Consider the following 18,389-nt stretch of genomic DNA (forward strand, 5'->3'; position numbering starts at 1 on the left):
TGATAAATTGCGAAGGAATAGTCGATAGCTGAAACGATGACGTAATGGCGGGCAATTAATTTAATGGAGAAGCAACACTAAACAAAAGTGAAACCATGACACGGTCATAAAACAGATGATTGAAAATTCATGAAACTTGGCAAAAACACAAGAGACATCATAAGACACGTTTTTAGTATTGGTAAGACTGACTCCGCCCAACAGGAAGTCAGCCATTTTGAAAAAAGTGTGTTTTACACACATTTTTTGCATACTTTGTCGAACTCCTCCTAGGGAATTTGTTGAATACTCTTGATATTTGTCTGTAATAAACTGCTAACATACTTGATTGTAAATTGCGAAGGAATAGTCGATATCTTAAACGAGGACGAAATGGCGGACAGTTGAATTGCTTGAGATGCCCCGTTAAAACAGGAAGTGAATACATTCTGGTGTTTGAGGAGGTTAAAAAGGTTGAAAACTCTCGAAAATTTACAGGCCTGCTTGATTTAAGCAGTAGTTTGATCTGAAATTAAAATTTCATATATACGTATTTCATTGGCTCTATAGCGCCACCTAGGTTTCAATGCATATTTGACATTACGGGAATGCTCAAAACCTCTTGAAAATTGACAGATTGCATAAGACCTAAAAACACTTTACAAATATTTTGACAATTTTTTCATGTATAGCTAGCGGACTCTACAGCGCCCCCTAATTTGTTAATTTAATAAATTAGCTGTGGATGTGTCAAAATTTGTCTAATCTTCTCAAATTTTGGTAGGAGTGTAGATAGTATGACCCTGCACATATTTGCAATTGGCTTGTATTAGCTCCGCCCAACAGGAAGTCGGCCATATTGGAATTTGTAATATTTTTACACATTTTTCACAAACTCATTTAAACTGCTCCTAAAGTCTTTGTCAGATTACCTCTTATTTCGCTGTAAATGAACAACAGACATATTTGATGATAACTGCCAAAGGATTAGTTGATCGGTAAAACGGTGACCCAATGGCGAGCAATTGATTCACTAGAGACGCAACACTAAACCAAAGTGAAACCATGACACGGTCAGAAAACAGATTTTTGAAAATTCATGAAACTTGGCAAAAACACAAAAGACATCATTACACACATTTTCAGCATTGGTAGGACTGACTCCGCCCAACAGGAAGTCGGCCATTTTGAAATATCTGCATTTTACACACATTTTTTGTGTACATTGTCAAACTACTCCTAGCAAATTTGTTGAATTCTCTTGGTATTTGGTAAAAATAAACATTGAACATATCTGATGATAAATTGTGAAGGAATAGTCGATATCTCAAACGAGGACGAAATGGCAGATGGTTGAATTTGTGAGATGCCACATCAAAACAGGAGGTCAAAACCTAGGTAATGACAGGTGTTTTGAGGAGGTTATAACGGAGAAAAACTCACAAAATTTGACCGGCCTGCTTATCTAAGGCTGTTCTTTGATGTAGAATTAGAATTTCAAATACATGTATTTTAACAGCGCTAAAGCGCCACCTGTATTTTAAATGGATATTTCACGTGTTTAACAGGATAGAAAACTCTTGAAAATTGGCACACTCAATAAGACCTTAAAATTACTTCTACCGGTTTCTCGGTTTGGCCCGGTACGATTTGCGCTGTTGTGCGAGGGCCCTACGTCCCCCTGTGACAGGGGGACAACTCGTTATTATTATTATTATTAGGGCCCGAGCACCGAAGGCGCAGGCGAAGCCTGCACCGGAGGTGCAAAGCCCTATTGTTTTTGGTCCGTTTATTATTATTATTATTATTATTATTATTTTTATTTTTAAACTTCGCGCCCATTTTTGAGGCCTTTCTGATACTCGAAAACTCTTGAATTTTGGCACAGACATCAAAGCCGGTGAAAAATTTTAAATTTCACAGTTCCTGGGCTTGGGCGTTGATCAGGAGCTCTATAGCGCCCCCAAACGTTGCTAGTGGCCGGGATAAAGTTTGTCCAATGTGCACCAACTTTGGTACGCTCATTGACCTCATTATACCGATCAAGAATCACTTGGATTTATTTGACTCCGCCTAACAGGAAGTCGGCCATTTTGGCAGGAAGTCGCAAAATAAAAAGTTTCCCGTGGTGTTTTGGGTGGGTTACGATGTTCGAAAACTCATAAAATTTCACAGGCATATTGGGCATAGGCTGTAATTTGATGTAAAATTGGAATTTTTCATATTCATAATTTATCAGCTCTCTAGCGCCACCTATTTTATATGACATTTATAGAAAGCTCTTAGCCTCTTCTAAATAAGCAGACCCAATATTGCCTTTAAATGATTTCGAGAAATGTAATCGTTTTTCTAATGTGGAGCTAAATGACTCTACAGCGCCCCCTATTTGGTTTAGGCTAATAAATTAGCGGTAGCTGTCTCAAATTTTCCCCAATGTTCAAGATTTTTGGTAGAAAAATAGATATTATGATGCCACACATAATACCCATTGGCATGTATTAGCTCCGCCCAACAGGAAGTCGGCCATTTTGAAAAATGTTAAATTTTTACACATTTTTCACGAACTCATTCGAACTCCTCCTAGAGTCTTTGTCAGATTACCACTAAATTGTCTGTGGATAGTCTCCAGACATACGTGGTGCTAAATTGCGAAGGAATAGTCGATAGCTGAAACGATGACGTAATGGCGGGCAATTGATTTAATGGAGACACAACACTAAACCAAATAGAAACATTAGCATGGTCAGAATACAGCTGCTTGGAAATTCATGAAACTTGGCAAAAATATAAAAGACATCATTACACACGTTTTCAGTGTTGATATGATTGACTCCGCCCAACAGGAAGTCGGCCATTTTGAAAAACGTGCATTTTACACACATTTTTTGCATACTTTGTCGAACTCCTCCTAGGGAATTTGTTGAATACTCTTGATATTTGTCAACAATAAACTACTACCATCCTTGATGATAAATTGCGAAGGAATAGTCGATATCTTAAACGGCGACGAAATGGCGGACAGTTGAGTTGCTGGAGATACCTCATTAAAACAGGAAGTGAATACATTCTGGTGTTGGTAGGTGTTTGAGGAGGTTAAAAAGGTTGAAAACTCTCGAAACTTTACAGGCCTGCTTGATTTAAGTGGTACTTGGATCAAAAATTCAAATTTCATATATACGTATTTCATTGGCTCTATAGCGCCACCTAGGTTTCAATGCATATTTGACATTACGGGAATGCTCAAAAACTCTTGAAAATTGTCAGATTCTATAAGACCTTAAAACACTTTACAAGTATTGTGATAATTTTTTCATGTGTAGCTAGCTGACTCTAGAGCGCCCCCTAATTTGTACGGTTAATAAACTAGCTGTGGATGTGTCAAAATTTGTCTAATCTTCTCAAATTTTGGTAGGAGCGTAGATACTTTGACTCTGCACATATTTGCAATTGGCTTGTATTAGCTCCGCCCAACAAGAAGTCGGCCATATTGGAATTTGTAATATTTTTACACTTTTTTCACAAACTCATTTAAACTGCTTCTAAAGTCTTTGTCAGATTACCACTAAATTAGCTGTGAATGAACATCAGACAAAGTTGATGAAAATCGCCAAAGGAATAGTTGATCGCTAAAACGGTGACGTAATGGCAGTCAATTGATTGACTAGAGACGCAACACTAAACCAAAGTGAAACCATGACACGGTCAGAACATAGATGATTGAAAATTCCTGAAACTTGGCAAAAACACAAGAGACATCATTAGACACGTTTTCAGTATTGGTAGGACTGACTCCGCCCAACAGGAAATCGGCCATTTTGAAACATCTGCATTTTACATACATTTTTTGTGTATGTTGTCAAACTACTCCTAGAAATTTTGTTGAATTCTCTTGGTATTTGGTAAAAAATAAACATTGAACATATTTGATGATAAATTATGAAGAAATAGTCGATATCTCAAACGAGGAGGAAATGGCAGACTGTTGAATTATTGAGATGCCACATCAAAACCGTAGGTTGACACCTAGGTAATGCTAGGTGTTTTGAGGAAGTTATAAGAGATAAAAGCTCACAAAATTTGACCGGCCTGCTTATCTGAGGCTGTTGTTTGATCTAGAATTAGAATTTTAAATACATGTGTTTTAACAGCGGTATAGCGCCACCTGTATTTTAATTGGATATTTCACATGTTTATTTGGATAGAAAACTCTTGAAAATTGGCACACTCAATTAAGACCTCAAAATTACTTTCACCGGTTTCTCGGTTTGGCCCGGTACGATTTGCGCTGTTATGCGAGGGCCCTACGTCCCCCTGTGACAGGGGGACAACTCGTTATTATTATTATTCTGCCTCTTTGCGTCCATTTTTGAGGCATTTCCGATACTCGAAAACTCACGCATTTTGGCACAGGCCTCAAGCTCGGCGAAAATTTTAAAGTTCCATAGAGGCTGGACTTAGGCGTGGTTCAGGAGCTCTATAGCGCCCCCAAATGTAGGCAGTGGCCGGGATGAAGTTTGTCCAATGTACACCAACTTTGGTACGCTCATTGACCTCCTCATAAAGAACAAGGATCAATTTGATTTATTTGACTCCGCCCAACAGGAAGTCGGCCATTTTGACAGGAAGTTGCAAAATAAAAAGTTTCCCGCTGGGTTTCGGAGGGGTTAAGATGTTTGAAAACTCCTAAAATTTTAGAGAGCTTTTTGGCTTAGGCCATACTTTGACCGTAAGTTGGAATTTTGTAAATTCGTCTTTCATCAGCTCTCTAGCGCCACCTATTTTATATCATATTTATGAAAAGCTCTCAGCCTCTTGATAATTGGCAGATTCAATAAGTCTTTGAAATGATTTAGGAATATTTTGTCGTTTTTCTCATGTGTAGCTAGAGCACTCTCCAGCGCCCCCTATTTTGTTTAGGCCATTAAATTAGCTGTAGCTGTCTCAAAATTTCTCCAATATTCTCGATTTTTGGCAACAACATAGAAAGTATCATCCCGCACATATTACCCTTTGGCTGGTATTAGCTCCGCCCAACAGGAAGTCGGCCATTTTGAAATTTGTGGAATTTTTACACATTTTTCACGAACTCATTGAAACTCTTCCTAGAGTCTTTGTCAGATTATCTCTAAATTGGGCGTGGGTAGGCTCCAGACATACATGGTGATAAATTGCGAAGGAATAGTTGATAGCTGAAACGATGATGTAATGGCAGGCAATTAATTTAATGGAGACTCAACACTAAACAAAAGTGAAACCATGACACGGTCATAACACAGATGATTGAAAATTCATGAAACTTGGCAAAAACACAAGAGACATCATAAGACACGTTTTTAGTATTGGTAAGACTGAATCCGCCCAACAGGAAGTCGGCCATTTTGAAATAAGTGCATTTTACACACATTTTTTGCATACTTTGTCGAACTCCTCCTAGGGAATTTATTGAATACTCTTGATATTTTTCAGTAATAAACTACTAACACACCTGATGATAAATTGCGAAGGAATAGTCGATATCTTAAACGGCGACGAAATGGCGGACAGTTGAGTTGCTGGAGATACCTCATTAAAACAGGAAGTGAATACATTCTGGTGTTGGTAGGTGTTTGAGGAGGTTAAAAAGGTTGAAAACTCTCGAAACTTTACAGGCCTGCTTGATTTAAGTGGTACTTGGATCAAAAATTCAAATTTCATATATACGTATTTCATTGGCTCTATAGCGCCACCTAGGTTTCAATGCATATTTGACATTACGGGAATGCTCAAAAACTCTTGAAAATTGTCAGATTCTATAAGACCTTAAAACACTTTACAAATATTGTGATAATTTTTTCATGTGTAGCTAGCTGACTCTAGAGCGCCCCCTAATTTGTACGGTTAATAAATTAGCTGTGGATGTGTCAAAATTTGTCTAATCTTCTCAAATTTTGGTAGGAGCGTAGATAGTATGACCCTGCACATATTTGCAATTGGCTTGTATTAGCTCCGCCCAACAGGAAGTCGGCCATATTGGAATTTGCAATATTTTTACAAATTTTTCACAAACTAATTTAAACTGCTCCTAAAGTCTTTGTCAGATTACCTCTTATTTCGCTGTAAATGAACAACAGACATATTTGATGATAACTGCCAAAGGATTAGTTGATCGGTAAAACGGTGACCCAATGGCGAGCAATTGAGTCACTAGAGACGCAACACTAAACCAAAGTGAAACCATGACATGGTCAGAAAACAGATTATTGAAAATTCATGAAACTTGGCAAAAACACAAAAGACATCATTACACACATTTTCAGCATTGGTAGGACTGACTCCGCCCAACAGGAAGTCGGCCATTTTGAAATATCTGCATTTTACACACATTTTTTGTGTACATTGTCAAACTACTCCTAGCAAATTTGATGAATTCTCTTGGTATTTGGTAAAAATAAACATTGAACATATCTGATGATAAATTGTGAAGGAATAGTCGATATCTCAAACGAGGACGAAATGGCAGATGGTTGAATTTTTGAGATCCCACATCAAAACAGGAGGTGAAAACCTAGGTAATGCCAGGTGTTTTGAGGAGGTTATAACGGAGAAAAACTCACAAAATTTGACCAGCCTGCTTATCTAAGGCTGTTGTTTGATGTAGAATTAGAATATCAAATACATGTATTTTAACAGCGCCATAGCGCCACCTGTATTTTAAATGGATATTTCACATGTTTAACAGGATAGAAAACTCTTGAAAATTGGTACACTCAATAAGACCTCAAAATTACTTTTACCGGTTTCTCGGTTTGGCCCGGTACGATTTGCGCTGTTGTGCGAGGGCCCTACGTCCCCCTGTGACAGGGGGACAACTCGTTATTAGGGCCCGAGCACCGAAGGCGCAGGCGAAGCCTGCACCGGAGGTGCAAAGCCCTATTGTTTTTGGTCCGTTTATTAGGGCCCGAGCACCGAAGGCGCAGGCGCAGCCTGCACCGGAGGTGCAAAGCCCTATTGTTTTTGGTCCGTTTATTAGGGCCCGAGCACCGAAGGCGCAGGCGAAGCCTGCACCGGAGGTGCAAAGCCCTATTGTTTTTGGTCCGTTTATTATTATTATTATTATTATTATTATTATTCTGCCTCTTTGCGTCCATTTTTGAGGCATTTCCGATACTCGAAAACTCACGCATTTTGGCACAGGCCTCAAACTCGGCGAAAATTGTAAAGTTCCATAGAGGCTGGACTTTGGCGTGGTTCAGGAGCTCTATAGCGCCACCAAACATCGGCATTGGCCGAGATGAAGTTTGTCCAACGTGCACCAACTTTGGTACGCTCATTGACCTCCTCATAAACAACAAGAATCACTTGGTTTTATTTGACTCCGCCCAACAGGAAGTCGGCCATTTTGACAGGAAGTTGCGAAATAAAAAGTTTCCCGCTGAGTTTCGGAGGGGTTAAGATGTTTGAAATCTCCTAAAATTTTACAGAGCTATTTGGCTTAGGCCAAACTTTGACCTTAAGTTGGAATTTCGTAAATTCGTGTTTCATCAGCTCTCTAGCGCCACCTATTTTATATCACATTTATAAAAAGCTCTCAGCCTCTTGATAATTGGCAGATTCAATAAGTCTTTGAAATGATTTAGAAATATTTTGTCGTTTTTCTCATGTGTAGCTAGATGACTCTACAGCGCCCCCTATTTTATTTAGGCCATTAAATTAGCTGTAGCTGTCTCAAAATTTCTCCAATATTCTCGATTTTTGGCAACAACATAGAAAGTATCATCCCGCACATATTACCCATTGACTGGTATTAGCTCCGCCCAACAGGAAGTCGGCCATTTTGAAATTTGTGGAATTTTTACACATTTTTCACGAACTCATTCAAACTCCTCCTAGAGTCTTTGTCAGATTATCTCTAAATTGGGCGTGGGTAGGCTCCAGACATACATGGTGATAAATTGCGAAGGAATAGTCGATAGCTGAAACGATGATGTAATGGCAGGCAATTAATTTAATGGAGACGCAACACTAAACAAAAGTGAAACCATGACACGGTCATAACACAGATGATTGAAAATTCATGAAACTTGGCAAAAACACAAGAGACATCATAAGACACGTTTTTAGTATTCGTAAGACTGAATCCGCCCAACAGGAAGTCGGCCATTTTGAAATAAGTGCATTTTACACACATTTTTTGCATACTTTGTCGAACTCCTCCTAGGGAATTTGTTGAATACTCTTGATATTTTTCAGTAATAAACTACTAACACACCTGATGATAAATTGCGAAGGAATAGTCGATATCTTAAACGGCGACGAAATGGCGGACAGTTGAGTTGCTGGAGATACCTCATTAAAACAGGAAGTGAATACATTCTGGTGTTGGTAGGTGTTTGAGGAGGTTAAAAAGGTTGAAAACTCTCGAAACTTTACAGGCCTGCTTGATTTAAGTGGTACTTGGATCAAAAATTCAAATTTCATATATACGTATTTCATTGGCTCTATAGCGCCACCTAGGTTTCAATGCATATTTGACATTACGGGAATGCTCAAAAACTCTTGAAAATTGTCAGATTCTATAAGACCTTAAAACAATTTACAAATATTGTGATAATTTTTTCATGTGTAGCTAGCAGACTCTACAGCGCCCCCTAATTCGTTTGTTTAATAAATTAGCTGTGGATGTGTCAAAATTTGTCTAATCTTCTCAAATTTTGGTAGGATCGTAGATAGTATGACCCTGCACATATTTGCAATTGGCTTGTATTAGCTCCGCCCAACAGGAAGTCGGCCATATTGGAATTTGTAATATTTTTACAAATTTTTCACAAACTAATTTAAACTGCTCCTAAAGTCTTTGTCAGATTACCTCTTATTTCGCTGTAAATGAACAACAGACATATTTGATGATAATTGCCAAAGGATTAGTTGATCGTTAAAACGGTGACCCAATGGCGAGCAATTGAGTCACTAGAGACGCAACACTAAACCAAAGTGAAACCATGACATGGTCAGAAAACAGATTATTGAAAATTCATGAAACTTGGCAAAAACACAAAAGACATCATTACACACATTTTCAGCATTGGTAGGACTGACTCCGCCCAACAGGAAGTCGGCCATTTTGAAATATCTGCATTTTACACACATTTTTTGTGTACATTGTCAAACTACTCCTAGCAAATTTGATGAATTCTCTTGGTATTTGGTAAAAATAAACATTTAACATATCTGATGATAAATTGTAAAGGAATAGTCGATATCTCAAACCAGGACGAAATGGCAGATAGTTGAATTTTTGAGATGCCACATCAAAACAGGAGGTGAAAACCTAGGTAATGCCAGGTGTTTTGAGGAGGTTATAACGGAGAAAAACTCACAAAATTTGACCGGCCTGCTTATCTAAGGCTGTTCTTTGATGTAGAATTAGAATTTCAAATATATGTATTTTAACAGCGCTAAAGCGCCACCTGTATTTTAATGGATATTTCACGTGTTTAACAGGATAGAAAACTCTTGAAAATTGGCACACTCAATAAGACCTCAAAATTACTTTTACCGGTTTCTCGGTTTGGCCCGGTACGATTTGCGCTGTTGTGCGAGGGCCCTACGTCCCCCTGTGACAGGGGGACAACTCGTTATTATTATTATTCTGCCTCTTTGCGTCCATTTTTGAGGCATTTCCGATACTCGAAAACTCACGCATTTTGGCACAGACCTCAAGCTCGGCGAAAATTTTAAAGTTCCATAGAGGCTGGACTTTGGCGTTGTTCAGGAGCTCTATAGCGCCCCCAAATGTCGGCAGTGGCCGGGATGAAGTTTGTCCAACGTGCACCAACTTTGGTACGCTCATTGACCTCCTCATAACCAACAAGAATCACTAGGTTTTATTTGACTCCGCCCAACAGGAAGTCGGCCATTTTGACAGGAAGTTGCAAAATAAAAAGTTTCCCGCTGGGTTTCGGAGGGGTTAGGATGTTTGAAAACTCCTAAAATTTTACAGAGCTATTTGGCTTAGGCCATACTTTGACCGTAAGTTGGAATTTCGTAAATTCGTGTTTCATCAGCTCTCTAGCGCCACCTATTTTATATCACATTTTTAAAAAGCTCTCAGCCTCTTGATAATTGGCAGATTCAATAAGTCTTTGAAATGATTTAGGAATATTTTGTCGTTTTTCTCATGTGTAGCTAGATGACTCTACAGCGCCCCCTATTTTATTTAGGCCATTAAATTAGCTTTAGCTGTCTCAAAATTTCTCCAATATTCTCGATTTTTGGCAACAACATAGAGAGTATCATCCCGCACATATTACCCATTGGCTGGTATTAGCTCCGCCCAACAGGAAGTCGGCCATTTTGAAATTTGTGGAATTTTTACACATTTTTCACGAACTCATTCAAACTCCTCCTAGAGTCTTTGTCAGATTATCTCTAAATTGGGCGTGGGTAGGCTCCAGACATACGTGGTGATAAATTGCGAAGGAATAGTCGATAGCTGAAACGATGACGTAATGGCAGGCAATTAATTTAATGGAGAAGCAACACTAAACAAAAGTGAAACCATGACACGGTCATAACACAGATGATTGAAAATTCATGAAACTTGGCAAAAACACAAGAGACATCATAAGACACGTTTTTAGTATTGGTAAGCCTGACTCCGCCCAACAGGAAGTCGGCCATTTTGAAATATGTGCATTTTACAAACATTTTTTGCATACTTTGTCGAACTCCTCCTAGGGAATTTGTTGAATACTCTTCATATTTGTCACTAATAAACTACTAACACACCTGATGATAAATTGCGAAGGAATAGTCGATATCTTAAACGAGGACGAAATGGCGGACAGTTGAATTGCTTGAGATTCCCCGTTAAAACAGGAAGTGAATACATTCTGGTGTTGGTAGGTGCTTGAGGAGGTTAAAAAGGTTAAAAACTCTCAAAAATTTACAGGCCTGCTTGATTTAAGCAGTAGTTTGATCTGAAATTAAAATTTCATATATACGTATTTCATTGGCTCTATAGCGCCACCTAGGTTTCAATGCATATTTGACATTACGGGAATGCTCAAAACCTCTTGAAAATTGACAGATTGCATAAGACCTAAAAACACTTTACAAATATTTTGACAATTTTTTCATGTATAGCTAGCAGACTCTACAGCGCCCCCTAATTGGTTCGTTTAATAAATTAGCTGTGGATGTGTCAAAATTTGTCTAATCTTCTCAAATTTTGGTAGGATCGTAGATAGTATGACCCTGCACATATTTGCAATTGGCTTGTATTAGCTCCGCCCAACAGGAAGTCGGCCATATTGGAATTTGTAATATTTTTACAAATTTTTCACAAACTAATTTAAACTGCTCCTAAAGTCTTTGTCAGATTACCTCTTATTTCGCTGTAAATGAACAACAGACATATTTGATGAAAATTGCCAAAGGATTAGTTGATTGGTAAAACGGTGACCCAATGGCGAGCAATTGAGTCACTAGAGACGCAACACTAAACCAAAGTGAAACCATGACATGGTCAGAAAACAGATTATTGAAAATTCATGAAACTTGGCAAAAAAACAAAAGACATCATTACACACATTTTCAGCATTGGTAGGACTGACTCCGCCCAACAGGAAGTCGGCCATTTTGAAATATCTGCATTTTACACACATTTTTTGTGTACATTGTCAAACTACTCCTAGCAAATTTGTTGAATTCTCTTGGTATTTGGTAAAAATAAACATTGAACATATCTGATGATAAATTGTGAAGGAATAGTCGATATCTCAAACGAGGACGAAATGGCAGATGGTTGAATTTGTGAGATGCCACATCAAAACAGGAGGTCAAAACCTAGGTAATGCCAGGTGTTTTGAGGAGGTTATAACGGAGAAAAACTCACAAAATTTGACTGGCCTGCTTATCTAAGGCTGCTCTTTGATGTAGAATTAGAATTTCAAATACATGTATTTTAACAGCGCTAAAGCGCCACCTGTATTTTAAATGGATATTTCACGTGTTTAACAGGATAGAAAACTCTTGAAAATTGGCACACTCAATAAGACCTTAAAATTACTTTTACCGGTTTCTCAGTTTGGCCCGGTACGATTTGCGCTGTTGTGCGAGGGCCCTACGTCCCCCTGTGACAGGGGGACAACTCGTTATTATTATTATTATTATTCTGCCTCTTTGCGTCCATTTTTGAGGCATTTCCGATACTCAAAAACTCACGCATTTTGGCACAGACCTCAAGCTCGGCGAAAATTTTAAAGTTCCATAGAGGCTGGACTTTGGCGTTGTTCAGGAGCTCTATAGCGCCCCCAAACGTCGGCAGTGGCCGGGATGAAGTTTGTCCAACGTGCACCAACTTTGGTACGCTCATTGACCTCCTCATAAACAACAAGAATCACTAGGTTTTATTTGACTCCGCCCAACAGGAAGTCGGCCATTTTGACAGGAAGTTGCAAAATAAAAAGTTTCCCGCTGGATTTCGAAGGGGTTAGGATGTTTGAAAACTACTAAAATTTTACAGAGCTATTTGGCTTAGGCCATACTTTGACCGTAAGTTGGAATTTCGTAAATTCGTCTTTCATCAGCTCTCTAGCGCCACCTATTTTATATCATATTTATGAAAAGCTCTCAGCCTCTTGATAATTGGCAGATTCAATAAGTCTTTGAAATGATTTAGGAATATTTTGTCATTTTTCTCATGTGTAGCTAGAGGACTCTACAGCGCCCCCTATTTTGTTTAGGCCGTTAAATTAGCTGTAGCTGTCTCAAAATTTCTCCAATATTCTCGATTTTTGGCAACAACATAGAAACTATCATCCCGCACATATTACCCATTGGCTTGTACTAGCTCTGCCCAACAGGAAGTCGGCCATTTTGAAATTTGTGGAATTTTTACACATTTTTCACGAACTCATTCAAACTCCTCCTAGAGTCTTTGTCATATTACCTCTAAATTTGGTGTGGATAGGCTCCAGACATACATGGTGATAAATTGCGAAGGAATAGTCGATAGCTGAAATGATGACGTAATGGCGGACAATTAATTTAATGGAGACTCAACACTAGACCAAAGTGAAACCATGACACGGTCATAAAACAGATTATTGAAAAATCATGAAACTTGGTAAAAACACAAGAGACATCATAAGACACGTTTTTAGTATTGGAATGATTGACTCCGCCCAACAGGAAGTCGGCCATTTTGAAATATGTGCATTTTACACACATTTTTTGCATACTTTGTCGAACTCCTCCTAGGAAATTTGTTGAATACTCTTGATATTTGTCAGCAAAAAACTACTACCATCCGTGATGATAAATTGCGAAGGAATAGTCGATATCTTAAACGAGGACGAAATGGCGGACAGTTGAACTGCTTGAGATGCCCCATTAAAACAGGAAGTGAATACATTCTGGTGTTAGTAGGTGTTTGAGGAGGTTAAAAAGGTTGAAAACTCTCGAAAATTTACAGGCCTGCTTGAATTAAGCAGTACTTTCATCTGAAATTAAAATTTCTTGTATACGTATTTCATTGGCTCTATAGCGCCACCTAGGTTTCAATGCATATTTGACATTATGGGAATGCTCAAAACCTCTTGAAAATTGACAGATTGCATAAGACTTAAAAACACTTTACAAATACTTTGACAATTTTTTCATGTATAGCTAGCAGACTCTACAGCGCCCCCTAATTCGTTTGTTTAATAAATTAGCTGTGGATGTGTCAAAATTTGTCTAATCTTCTCAAATTTTGGTAGGATCGTAGATAGTATGACCCTGCACATATTTGCAATTGGCTTGTATTAGCTCCGCCCAACAGGAAGTCGGCCATATTGGAATTTGTAATATTTTTACAAATTTTTCACAAACTAATTTAAACTGCTCCTAAAGTCTTTGTCAGATTACCTCTTATTTCGCTGTAAATGAACAACAGACATATTTGATGATAATTGCCAAAGGATTAGTTGATCGGTAAAACGGTGACCCAATGGCGAGCAATTGAGTCACTAGAGACGCAACACTAAACCAAAGTGAAACCATGACACGGTCAGAAAACAGATTATTGAAAATTCATGAAACTTGGCCAAAACAAAAAAGACATCATTACACACATTTTCAGCATTGGTAGGACTGACTCCGCCCAACAGGAAGTCGGCCATTTTGAAATATCTGCATTTTACACACATTTGTTGTGTACATTGTCAAACTACTCCTAGCAAATTTGATGAATTCTCTTGGTATTTGGTAAAAATAAACATTGAACATATCTGATGATAAATTGTGAAGGAATAGTCGATATCTCAAACGAGGACGAAATGGCAGATGGTTGAATTTTTGAGATCCCACATCAAAACAGGAGGTGCAAACCTAGGTAATGCCAGGTGTTTTGAGGAGGTTATAACGGAGAAAAACTCACAAAATTTGACCAGCCTGCTTATCTAAGGCTGTTGTTTGATGTAGAATTAGAATTTCAAATACATGTATTTTAACAGCGCCATAGCGCCACCTGTATTTTAAATGGATATTTCACATGTTTAACAGGATAGAAAACTCTTGAAAATTGGCACACTCAATAAGACCTTAAAATTACTTTTACCGGTTTCTCGGTTTGGCCCGGTACGATTTGCGCTGTTTTGCGAGGGCCCTACGTCCCCCTGTGACAGGGGGACAACTCGTTAGGGCCCGAGCACCGAAGGCGCAGGCGAAGCCTGCACCGGAGGTGCAAAGCCCTATTGTTTTTGGTCCGTTTATTAGGGCCCGAGCACCGAAGGCGCAGGCGAAGCCTGCACCGGAGGTGCAAAGCCCTATTGTTTTTGGTCCGTTTATTATTATTATTATTATTTTTATTTTTAAACTTCGCGCCCATTTTTGAGGCCTTTCTGATACTCGAAAACTCTTGAATTTTGGCACAGACATCAAAGCCGGTGAAAAATTTGAAATTTCACAGTTCCTGGGCTTGGTCGTTGATCAGGAGCTCTATAGCGCCCCCAAACGTTGCTAGTGGCCGGGATAAAGTTTGTCCAATGTGCACCAACTTTGGTACGCTCATTGACCTCATTATACCGATCAAGAATCACTTGGATTTATTTGACTCCGCCTAACAGGAAGTCTGCCATTTTGGCAGGAAGTCGCAAAATAAAAAGTTTCCCGTGGTGTTTTGGGTGGGTTACGATGTTCGAAAACTCATAAAATTTCACAGGCATATTGGGCATAGGCTGTACTTTGATGTAAAATTGGAATTTTTCATATTCATAATTTATCAGCTCTCTAGCGCCACCTATTTTATATGACATTTATAGAAAGCTCTTAGCCTCTTCTAAATAAGCAGACCCAATAATGCCTTTAAATGATTTCGAGAAATGTAATCGTTTTTCTAATGTGGAGCTAAATGACTCTACAGCGCCCCCTATTTGGTTTAGGCTAATAAATTAGCGGTAGCTGTCTCAAATTTTCCCCAATGTTCAAGATTTTTGGTAGAAAAATAGATATTACGATGCCACACATAATACCCATTGGCATGTATTAGCTCCGCCCAACAGGAAGTCGGCCATTTAGAAAAATGTTAAATTTTTACACATTTTTCACGAACTCATTCGAACTCCTCCTAGAGTCTTTGTCAGATTACAACTAAATTGTCTGTGGATAGTTTCCAGACATACGTGGTGCTAAATTGCGAAGGAATAGTCGATAGCTGAAACGATGACGTAATGGCGGGCAATTGATTTAATGGAGACACAACACTAAACCAAATAGAAACATTAGCATGGTCAGAATACAGCTGCTTGGAAATTCATGAAACTTGGCAAAAATATAAAAGACATCATTACACACGTTTTCAGTGTTGATATGATTGACTCCGCCCAACAGGAAGTCGGCCATTTTGAAAAACGTGCATTTTACACACATTTTTTGCATACTTTGTCAAACTCCTCCTAGGGTATTTGTTGAATACTCTTGATATTTGTCAACAATAAACTACTACCATCCTTGATGATAAATTGCGAAGGAATAGTCGATATCTTAAACGAGGACGAAATGGCGGACAGTTGAATTGCTTGAGATACCCCATTAAAATAGGAAGTAAATACATTCTGGTGTTAGTAGGTGTTTGAGGAGGTTAAACTGGTTGAACACTCACAAAACTTTTCAGGCCTGCTTGATTTAAGCAGTACTTTGATTAAAAATTGAAATTTCATATATACATATTTCATTGGCTCTATAGCGCCACCTAGGTTTCAATGCATATTTGACATTACGGAAATGCTCAAAAACTCTTGAAAATTGTCAGATTCCATAAGATCTAAAAAACACTTTACAAATATTGTGATAATTTTTTCATGTGTAGCTAGCGGACTCTACAGCGCCCCCTAATTCGTACGGTTAATAAATTAGCTTTGGATGTGTCAAAATTTGTCTAATCTTCTCAAATTTTGGTAGGAGCGTAGATACTATGACTTTGCACATATTTGCAATTGGTTTGTATTAGCTCCGCCCAACAGGAAGTCGGCCATTTTGAAATTTGTGTAATTTTTACAATTTTTTAACAAACTCATTTAAACTGCTCCTAAAGTCTTTGTCAGATTACCTCTAAATTAGCTGAGAATGAACATCAGACACAGTTGATGAAAATTGCCAAAGGAATAATTGATCGCTAAAACGGTGACGTAATGGCGGGCAATTGATTGACTAGAGACGCAACACTAAACCAAAGTGAAACCATGACACAGTCAGAACACAGATGATTAAAAATTCATGAAACTTGGCAAAAACACAAGAGACATCATTAGACACGTTTTCAGTATTGGTAGGACTGACTCCGCCCAACAGGAAGTCGGCCATTTTGAAATATCTGAATTTTACATACATTTGTTGTGTATATTGTCAAACTACTCCTAGAAATTTTCTTGAATTCTCTTGGTATTTGGTAAAAATAAACATTAAACATATCTGATGATAAATTGTGAAGGAATAGTCGATATCTCAAACGAGGACGAAATGGCAGATGGTTGAATTTGTGAGATGCCACATCAAAACAGGAGGTCAAAACCTAGGTAATGCCAGGTGTTTTGAGGAGGTTATAACGGAGAAAAACTCACAAAATTTGACCGGCCTGCTTATCTGAGGCTGTTGTTTGATGTAGTATTAGAATTTCAAATACATGTATTTTAACAGCGCCATAGCGCTACCTGTATTTTAAATGGATATTTCACATGTTTAACAGGATAGAAAACTCTTAAAAATTGGCACACTCAATAAGACCTCAAAATTACTTTTACCGGTTTCTCGGTTTGGCCCGGTACGATTTGTGCTGTTGTGCGAGGGCCCTACGTCCCCCTGTGACAGGGGGACAACTCGTTATTATTATTCTGCCTCTTTGCGTCCATTTTTGAGGCATTTCCGATACTCGAAAACTCACACATTTTGGCACAGGCCTCAAGCTCGGCGAAAATTTTAAAGTTCCATAGAGGCTGGACTTTGGCGTTGTTCAGGAGCTCTATAGCGCCCCCAAACGTCGGCAGTGGCCGGGATGAAGTTTGTCCAACGTGCACCAACTTTGGTACGCTCATTGACCTCCTCATAAACAACAAGAATCACTAGGTTTTATTTGACTCCGCCCAACAGGAAGTCGGCCATTTTGACAGGAAGTTGCAAAATAAAAAGTTTCCCGCTGGGTTTCGGAGGGGTTAGGATGTTTGAAAACTCCTAAAATTTTACAGAGCTATTTGGCTTAGGCCATACTTTGACCGTAAGTTGGAATTTCGTAAATTCGTCTTTCATCAGCTCTCTAGCGCCACCTATTTTATATCATATTTATGAAAAGCTCTCAGCCTCTTGATAATTGGCAGATTCAATAAGTCTTTAAAATGATTTAGGAATATTTTGTCGTTTTTCTCATGTGTAGCTAGAGGACTCTACAGCGCCCCCTATTTTGTTTAGGCCATTAAATTAGCTGTAGCTGTCTCAAAATTTCTCCAATATTCTCGATTTTTGGCAACAACATAGAAACTATCATCCCGCACATATTACCCATTGGCTTGTACTAGCTCTGCCCAACAGGAAGTCGGCCATTTTGAAATTTGTGGAATTTTTACACATTTTTCACGAACTCATTCAAACTCCTCCTAGAGTCTTTGTCATATTACCTCTAAATTTGGTGTGGATAGGCTCCAGACATACGTGGTGATAAATTGCGAAGGAATAGTCGATAGGTGAAACGATGACGTAATGGCGGACAATTAATTTAATGGAGACGCAACACTAGACCAAAGTGAAACCATGACACGGTCATAAAACAGATGATTGAAAAATCATGAAACTTGGTAAAAACACAAGAGACATCATAAGACACGTTTTTAGTATTGGAATGATTGACTCCGCCCAACAGGAAGTCGGCCATTTTGAAATATGTGCATTTTACACACATT

The 18,389-nt window shown here is 38.5% G+C and overlaps 1 long non-coding RNA gene across 2 annotated transcripts; it reads right to left on the reverse strand.

The window, feature by feature from the left end:
- Positions 1 to 1,022: 1,022 nt before the first annotated feature.
- Positions 1,023 to 17,980, reverse strand: LOC125787344 (uncharacterized). Of its 2 annotated transcripts, none has more exons than XR_007429261.1 (3): positions 17,536 to 17,980; positions 9,287 to 9,812; positions 1,023 to 1,373 (listed from the first exon to the last, which is right to left on the reverse strand). It is a non-coding gene; the product is annotated as an uncharacterized LOC125787344 (long non-coding RNA). The 2 variants fall into 2 exon arrangements; XR_007429262.1 differs by lacking the exon at positions 17,536 to 17,980 and adding an exon at positions 12,339 to 12,433.
- Positions 17,981 to 18,389: the final 409 nt, after the last annotated feature.

The sequence above is a fragment of the Astyanax mexicanus genome, chromosome 24 (genome assembly GCF_023375975.1).
Source record: "Astyanax mexicanus isolate ESR-SI-001 chromosome 24, AstMex3_surface, whole genome shotgun sequence".
In the NCBI taxonomy this organism is placed as follows: Eukaryota; Metazoa; Chordata; class Actinopteri; order Characiformes; family Acestrorhamphidae; genus Astyanax; species Astyanax mexicanus.